Source organism: Herpailurus yagouaroundi, unplaced genomic scaffold (assembly GCF_014898765.1).
Source record: "Herpailurus yagouaroundi ecotype Mexico unplaced genomic scaffold, PumYag 191, whole genome shotgun sequence".
Classification (NCBI taxonomy): Eukaryota; Metazoa; Chordata; class Mammalia; order Carnivora; family Felidae; genus Herpailurus; species Herpailurus yagouaroundi.
The window spans coordinates 18,313,180-18,313,880 of record NW_024412422.1 but is presented as its reverse complement, the minus strand read 5'-3'; positions in this window follow the sequence as shown (position 1 = coordinate 18,313,880).

The following is a 701-nucleotide window of genomic DNA, read 5'->3' as shown; positions in this document are numbered from 1 at the left end:
TTGTGTCTGATATGCTCAAGGCCACGTTGGCCCTCAGAGGCCCATCAATTCCCAGTTCCAGTTGGCCCGGGGGTAAGGGGTTAGTGGGGGGGCGGGTGGTCAAGATGGAATCCCTTCAGGGTCCCTGACTTGGTGGTCATTCCAGCACCGGGGGCTGGGGGCCGGATGGCTTGTCGGAGGCCCTCCTCCTCAGAGGTAGTCCGGGATGGATGCCCGGGGCGGGCCGAGGGACCCTCTGTGGCGACCTTCGCGTCCACCGGCCGGCGGAGTGCACGAGGTACCCCCCAGGCCGGAGGACTGGCCCTTCGCTGGAGGTTTGGGGACGCAGGGGAGGCAGATGGCCGTCTCCCCACCTGTTGGGGGGGGGTTGGGCGGCCGGCTCGGGGCGCTCCGGGCGGGCGGGGTTTCCAGCCGCCTCCGGCAACCCCTCCCAGCCGCACCCGCGGGGAGGAGCGGGGGACGGCGAGGGCGGGGCGAGCGGGCGGCCCCGGGGTTGGGGAGGGGGGGAGAGGTGGACCCTACTTCGCGGATTGGGGCTCACGGCTGTCACTCCGAAAGGGTGGGGCTTTTCAAAAACAGACAAATTCGGAAGGCGAAGCCCACCCCCCACGCCCCAACCTCCCAGGCGCGCAGGGCTCGGCGGCGCTCGGCTCCGCGCCGGCTGCGGTGTCGGCCGAGCGGGGCCACCGCGCGGGTCCCCG